At 43.1% G+C, this 7,281-nt stretch overlaps 1 protein-coding gene across 1 annotated transcript in view; it reads left to right on the top strand.

Annotated features, from left to right (window-relative positions):
- H2BC12 (H2B clustered histone 12) overlaps positions 1 to 7,281 on the top strand; it is a 17,183-nt gene that overhangs the window by 3,241 nt on the left and 6,661 nt on the right. The gene's annotated exons all lie outside the window — the stretch shown is intronic.

The following is a 7,281-nucleotide window of genomic DNA, read 5'->3' on the forward strand; positions in this document are numbered from 1 at the left end:
GGGGCGCAAGCCGGGCCGCCGCCTTTGTTCTCGGAGCCGCAGTCCTCGAGCTCCGGGCTGTTTCCCCTCGTTCTCATTTAACGCGTTTCGTACCCCGTCCTCATTAAACGACGAAACTGTAACACTGCAGAGGATACATTTTAAAGAGCACAGAGAGTAAAATCTTCTGTTATTATCTGTACAAATAAATATGCGTGCATTTTCTAACTAGGTGCCTTAGACTGTGCCAGAGGTTTTCTCCTTGTTCTACGGGGGGGAAATAATGCTCCAAATACTAGCTTCCTAGATGTCGAAAAAGAGGCGCTAGTAACAGAGAATTTTAAGGTCTTGCAGGTGTTTTGCTGAATTCTCTTCCACCAAAGGCGTAGCAGCTTTCATTTTCAACAGCAGTTCCTACTATATCTTACTAATAATGAGGACAGCCACTAAAAAAATCTTAACTGTAACTTGGTTTCTTGTGTAGAGAATTAACTTTTAAAAAGTTAACCAGCTGGCTCATCAGTATAACATATTAACTATTTTCTCCACTAATTTGAGGAAATTAATTGCTCATATATTGAATATTTCACTTCAAATTATTTCCTGAGTTTTCACTGTTCCACTGATTAGTCTACTTGCAGTGCTGAAGGATTATAATTATTTGTCGCACTGAAAAATAGCATTTTGCATGGTAAATACTGTGTTTTCCTAATCTGAAAAGTACTGAATCTCTCCATCCATCTAGGTCTTTAAGTATATCTCAGTAGAGGGGTTTTTTCCCCCAGATAATATATCATTTAAAAAAAAATTTTTTAAACTCTCTTATAAGAGGAATTAATTTGTTATTAACTAACAAGTAAAAATTTGAATGCAGGGAAAAGAAAGTATACTTTGATCTTTCTACAAAAATCTTTATTAAAAGAATATGTTTAGGGGCGCCTGGGTGGCTTAGTCGGTTAAGCGTCCGACTTTCGTTTAGGTCATGATCTCGCGGTTCGTGGGTTCGAGCCCCGCGTCGGGCTCTGTGCTGACAGCCAGCTCAGAGCCTGGAGCCTGTTTCAGTCTGTGACTCCCTCTCTCTCTGACCCTCCCCTGCTCACGCTGTCTCTCTCTGTCTCTCTCCTAGAAATAAATAAAACATTAAAAAAATTAAAAAAAGAATATGTTTAATTGTATATACTTAATTGAAAACATATATACAACTTTACTATTGCTTAAATTCTGAGACATTTTAATCACTTTTTTCAGTCTTAGCATGTAATCCCCTAGTTATCCAATGATGTTATTGCTACCCTTTATATCAATGAATTACTTTTAGCAAATGTTGCTTTACAGTATTTCCAAAGTATTTCATTAACATTTATAAAATAGACATAATTTTAAAATGTCATTAAAATATTTAATTTTTTCTGCATTTATGCAATAAAAGAATACTTGCCAAACACTTGAAGAAAGCCCAGTCAACTAGCGGGAGTACATTCAGTGTATTTTATAGAGGGACGGATAGCATAGGTTAGTTCAAGGGCAAATACAAATAGGAAATAAGAGGCTTATTCTCCCTAAGGGTCCTTCTGTTTTCCTTTCACTCTTTCAGAATTTCTTTCTTAGTCCTTTACAAGTGTATGTAAATGCTTTTTTTTTTTTTTTGGCTAAATAAGTCTTTTGTGAATCCCTTAACTCAGGAACTTCCCTCAAGGATCTTACTGACTTTTATAGATCAAGATAAGCTTCATTCAAATCAAGGTATTTTCCTTGTATCTTTCACAGCTGAAGGGTAGCTGAATGTGTCACCCCAAACCATGCCTCTTTCTCATAAGGATTTTTGAACTGATTATTTTTGAGAAACAGCAGATATAGGAGAATGTCTGAAACTAGAAGTTACTTTATTGTAAGAGACATTTATAGTTTTAATGGAGATCTTCATTTGTAAGTACCAGGAAGGAAGACTGTAAATTACCAGAGAATTTTAATGGAAAAGACACGTGCTTTAATGTGCATAACGAACCTTGCTCTTGTCTACCTTGCTTTTCCTGAGATCGTCTCATAACTGTCCTTCCCCTCCCCACCCTCAACATGAATACCATCCTTTCTTTTGTCTTTAGCTGAAGATGATATAGGAAGTGGTGACTTGGCCATCCTGGGGAGTTTACTCAATTTTCCTATCTCTCATGTATACATGAGGCATGCATGTTAATGCAATTTTGGTTAGTTTTCTCTTTAATCTGCCTTTTGTTACAGGGAATGTCAGTCAAGAATTCAGAAGTTTAGAGGGAAAAGTATTTTTTCCTCCTCTACACAGTACACGCCAAACCCAGCAGCAAACTTGATTAGTTACACTTGTCAAATACATCCTCTGCCTAGTGATTGTCTACTGCCTCCTTTAGGCCAAGCCGCCATCATCTCTCAAACAGACCGTGACAATGGTTCCCTAACTTGTAGCCTTACTTCTGCACTTTGTGTTCACAATACACTTGTGGCAGCGAACGTCCAAAGAAATGTAAGTTGGGTTATGCTACTCCCATGCCCAAAACTTAGAATGGTAATTTAGGATGATTTGCAAACCTCAGCTTGGCATGATCTGACCCCTGCCTGTCTCTGTGAACTCACTTTCGACCCTTGTCCCCTCCGCTCTTGATCTTCCTTAAACATTCTTGATCTTAGACTTGATCGTTAACTTCCTTACGCTGTTTTGATCTTGCTTAAACATTTCATGTATGTGACTGCCATGGGCATTTGCATTATCTTCTTAGAGGACTTTCCCAAACACGCCTGTCCGAACAGCTAAAATGCGGGGCTCCTGGGTGGGTCAGTCGGTTGAAGGTTGAGCGTCTGACTTCGGCTCAGACCATGATCTCACGGTTTGTGGGTTCAAGCCCCGTGTTGGGCTCTGTGCTGACAGCTAGCTCAGAGCCTGGAGTCTGTTTCAGATTCTGTATCTCCCTCTCTCTCTGACCCTCCCCTGCTCATACTGTCTCCCTCTCTCTCAGAAATAAATAAAAACATTAAAAAAAAAAAAGAACAGCTAAATGAACATGAGTGACTCTCTGATAAGCACCAAAGGGGTCATCTGTCTCAGAAACCCTGTTCATCCTCCCAAGGTAGAGGAGGTCATCTGCACGATCAGACCCCCAGGCCTTTCCCTTAAGGGAAGGTGATCTGGCCTGAGACCCTCTTTTCTTTTCTTTTGTTCATAACTTCCTTGCCTCACTCTTCTTCCTATGAAGTCCTCCATCTTATACAGCTCCTCACATGCTGCCCAACTCTTGAATTTTCATTTAATGAACCCAATTAGATCTTCAGATTTAATTAGTTGAATTTTGCTTTTTTAACAGATTATTGGTACATAATGGTCTATTTTGCTTACAATGGTGAGTGTTTTAGGTTTGATGAAATTTGGTACAAAGACAATGTTGCAATCACCTTGAATATATATGTCTTTCTGCGTTTGACCCAATATTCAGGATAAATCTGTAAAGGTTCACCGTAACCAAATTTTTGACAGAGAATTTGGTCTTCTCATTCTTTGCCAGATGGAAATCCAGCAGGTAAGTGGGTGCAGTACTGGAGGAGAGTGACAATGTCACCAGAACTTTACCTTTACTGCTCACCTGCTTGTACTGACGTTTGTCTCTTAAGCTCCTTTCCAGCGCGTGTCTTAATTTAGGCAAAAGATCTGAGGGGCGTAGTGTCTGGTAATGGAAACTGAAACTAGCTCCAAGCATTCACTGCCCAGGAGAGCTCTGGCGGGCCCTAGATCACCCAGACCAGTTTGAACTTCTGTCCCCGCACGCCTGTGCAGATGGACCATGGGCGACCCAAGGAATGGCTGACAGTGACCCTTACTTCACTATCATACTGAAATTTCCAAGGAGGAGCACAAGCCTCGTTTACATAACATGCAATGTATGTGTTGGCGTGTTTCCTTAAGGCACAGGTGAGACCTTATACCCGCCGCTACACATGATGGCAAGGCTCCCCTTTTCTAAACATTCATCCTCACCCTAAATAAAAGGAACCCCTTCACCGTTGCTCAGGGAGTCGTGACTTTGGAAGTGACTCCTGGTGAACTCTTTATTTGCTGTGGATAAAGTTTCCTTTGTGCGACAAGTCACCGTTTCTGGGTAGGGTAAAATTTCAGTCCTTAGGAAGACAAGCTGGCCATGGAGGGAAAGGGGAAAATCGGATGTAGCCAAGGCAGGGCCGGTCATCAGGCTGCGGGAAGGACTGATACTTGTTCCTTCCTTCTGCCTTCTCGGCCCCTTTCCCTCCTAATCTTTCCCCCCATGTCCACATGGTGTTCTCAATGCCTCACCAAGGCTTTCTAACTTGAAATGATTAGATAATCCAAACTGTCTGAAATGGAGATATAAATATCTAAAAATATAAGAAAAAGCACCCAATTACATTAACCCAGAACATTAGATTTAAAATGGAAAAAAACACACAAACCCTTAAAAGTATTGTAAAGAGAGAGCTTTAGTTTGCTTTACAATTTTTAGAAATATTCTCTCCGTATTACTTAGAAATACAGCACAGATTTCGGGTTTTTATTTTTTTAACTAAAAAAATCTTTTTGTTAGTTTCATTTATTTTTTATTTTTTTAACTAAAAAAATCTTTTTGTTAGTTTCATTTATTTTTTATTTTTTTAATGTTTTATTTATTTATGAGAGAGAGAGAGAGAGAGAGAGAGATAGAGCCCAGGAGAGGCAGAGAGACTAGAGAAAGAATCCAGAAACAGTCTCCAGGCTCTGAGCTGGCTGTCAGCACAGAGCCTGACGCGGGTCTCAAACCCACGAACTGTTAGCTCATGACCTGAGCTGAAGTCGGACGTTTAACTACTGAGCCACCCAGGTGCCCCTAGTTTCATTTATTTTTGAGACACAGGGAGAGACAGAGCGTGAGTGGGGGAGGGGCGGAGAGGGAGACCCAGAATCTGAAGCAGGCTCCAAGCTCTGAGCTGTCAGCACAGAGTCTGACAAGGGGCTTGAACTCCCGATCCGCAAGATTATGACCCGAGCTGAAGTTGAATGGTTAACCGACTGAGCCTCCCAGGTGCCCCTCAGGTTTTTTATTAATACAGACCTAATACTGTACTAACAAATACTAACAAAGTATTAGCATTAGGTATTGAAAGGTAACAGAAGACCCCCCCCCCCAAATATTCCACTCTGGCACAAGGTTTATTTTGAGCGGAAGGCATTTGAGATAAAGCAGAGATTAGAAAAGTTCTTGGTCTTCCTCTTCTATCTCTAAAAACAGGAAGTAGATTTACCAAGATGTCTCTCCTTCCCTCTCTACCAGGAAGGGCAAAGGTTAATTCCAGCGTCACAGTAGGCACTTAGTTAGGCTCTATTAGGATGCTTGGAGGCCAGCAGGGAGGAGGCCGTGCCCAGCTGTGGGGAGGGTCAGAGCCCTGTCCCCGCTGCAGTCCCCTGAGAAGCCCCATCACACAGGAGGGGCCCAAGATGGCCAAGACAGGAAACCTGAGCAAGTGAGGAGGAAAAGGCACAAAACCCTGCTTCCAAGACACCCCCCCAGTAATAAATATCCCACCCCCTTGTTAACAACTGTCAATAAAAGACAGAAGCAACCCCACCCCTGGTTCCCTCTCTCTCACCTGCTCTCACATCTCGAGTGTACTTCTGCTTTAATAAACTTGCCTGCTTGTACCTGCTTGTTGTGTTTGCCCTTGAATTCTTTCTCATGAGGAGACCAAGAGCCTTCTGTGACATCTTTGACACGCGCGTGGTCCAGGCCTTAGGGCTCAGGGCCTCCCCAGTTCACCCAGCAACACCAGCAGACAGCGTTAGACCCTTGCCAGTGGCGAAGGCCGCAACTTAAATCTGCCGGGCCGACTTTATTCTTGTTTCCTGGTAACCTTCCGGTGGCTGACGTCCCCACTCACCTTTTGTCTTCAGCTTGTGGGGGCCAAGGGCGAGCCGCTGCCAGATGCGCCCCCGAGCTGGAGGGAAAGACACCCCACGGGCTCAGAGAAACCCTGGCCATTGACTGCACAGAAGAGTCTAGATTGCGGGTCTTTCCCAGAATAGGGTTATTGGTGGCGGTACATTTTATCCGAGTGGCCCATCCGTAGGACAGGGCAAACGTCTAGTCAGCATCTGCACCGATCGCCCTGTGAAGCGCATTCCTTCCCTTCCAGGCCCCAGAGCCCCGCGGCCTCCTCCTGGGTTCAGGATGACACACCTGCTGTGTGGCCTGGCTGTCACAGGAACTTCCATGTCCGTGTGGACTCCCCACGTGCTTGCTGCTAACTTTGATTTTCTCCTATTAATCTTTCTCACGTCAATGGGATTCTTAGTCCAGCTAGAAGGACCCTTGAAGGGGACAGGAATTCTTGCTTCCCGACAAGCTGAAGATGGTATTTAAGCTGTAGTTCTAAGGCACCTGTGGAGCTCAGTGTCCCCCCGCCCCATGTACACATGAGGGACATGTTACAGAGGACACAGCAGACCCCAAATGGAGTCATCTGTGCAAAACCCCACATCAGCAAGCCAAGCCTGACCGCCTAATCTAATCAGTCTCCTACCCCGGGAACGGAGCCTAGAGCCACTCAAGGAGCAAGTAAGCTAGTGCGCGCTGGGGAGAGACCCAGCAGGCCCAGCCAGTGCCCGCAGGAGGATGGCCTTGATGAAACATTGCACTCTTTCTTTGCTATTTCCCTTTTTCTGCTGTCTTTCCACCTTTAAGGGCCTTTCGTTTTCTGTAGGTCAGCAGGACTCCTTTCTGTCCCTGGGTGGGATGCTGTCTGCTCCGTGAAGCCTTGAAAAAAGCCAATTTGACCTTTAAATTTTGTCAGTTGACTTTCTGTTGTTGAACATTAATAAACTTCCGTGTGTTTTTCTCTTGAGAAAACTGTCTTTTATCACAGGGATCTCAGCCAAACACTTGAAAGAGTAGAGGAAAAATTATTTTTCTTTCCCTTTAATTGGAAGACATAGTTAAAGACAGAGCAACTGAATAATGAATCAAATCATTTGGGTCACACAGCTTCTAAAAATCCCATCGAATCAAAAATATTTTACTGCGGGGGGGGGGTGTGCTTTTGAGCGCCCACCACTGTTTGATATGTTGTCAGCACGTATTTTGATTCCGAGAAGTCATATGTACATTAGGATTAGGGGCTAATTATATTTTAAGCACAAGAAATAGAAACAATGGAAGGGTGAGACTATTAATATGAGATATTAGCAGATTTTAAGCGTTAAGAAATTCCAGATAGGAAGGGGCACTTTCTGGGAAAAATTTTAGTTAGGTTTGATGAGGCAAAGTACAGATTTAG

This window comes from Crocuta crocuta, unplaced genomic scaffold, assembly GCF_008692635.1.
Source record: "Crocuta crocuta isolate KB4526 unplaced genomic scaffold, BGI_CrCroc_1.0 scaffold811, whole genome shotgun sequence".
Taxonomy (NCBI): Eukaryota; Metazoa; Chordata; class Mammalia; order Carnivora; family Hyaenidae; genus Crocuta; species Crocuta crocuta.